The sequence below is a fragment of the Myotis davidii genome, unplaced genomic scaffold (genome assembly GCF_000327345.1).
Source record: "Myotis davidii unplaced genomic scaffold, ASM32734v1 scaffold1717, whole genome shotgun sequence".
NCBI lineage: Eukaryota > Metazoa > Chordata > Mammalia > Chiroptera > Vespertilionidae > Myotis > Myotis davidii.
This window is the reverse complement of record NW_006287955.1, coordinates 771,401-772,042: the sequence shown is the minus strand read 5'-3', so window position 1 is coordinate 772,042 and position 642 is coordinate 771,401.

The window sequence follows — 642 nt, the reverse complement described above, 5'->3', positions numbered from 1 at the left end:
GCAGCCCCGGGGGGGCGGGGCTGAGGTGCCTGCGAGGGCTCCGACACTGGGAGGCCTTTGGGGAAACAGCCCTCCCCCAGGAGGAAGTGACAGGCACGCCACAGTCACGTGGTGGCCGGTTATTCCGGTTCAACCCCAAAGCCCACGAGAGACGGAGGGGCGGACACAGGAGGCCCGGCCTCCCCAGGCCTCACACACGGGCCCCTCGTCTGCCAGGCGGGCCTCTGTGTGAGGGCGCCTGGGCAGAGGGCATCCGAGGGGGGCGGGCACCCCAAGCCTCACACACGGGCCCCTCGTCTGCCAGGCGGGCCTCTGTGTGAGGGCGCCTGGGCAGAGGGCATCTGAGGGGGGCGGGCACCCCAAACCCGGGCACAGGCGCTGGCAGTGGCGGAGACAGGGCGAGACCAGCGGCCAGTCAAGTACACAGACACAGTCATTCCTTTACATACACAGAAATTCAAGTAATTTATTTCAAAACTGCTTAGTTTCATCTTGAAATATATATTTGCTCTAGAACGATCATATTGCAGCATGATTCTCATGCAGTTTAAAGTCCTTTATTTTAAAAAACATCAACTTGAGGCAGCAAAGTTTTACAACTGGTGCTCCATCCGGGCGCGGGGCCTCCCCTGAGACTGCGGC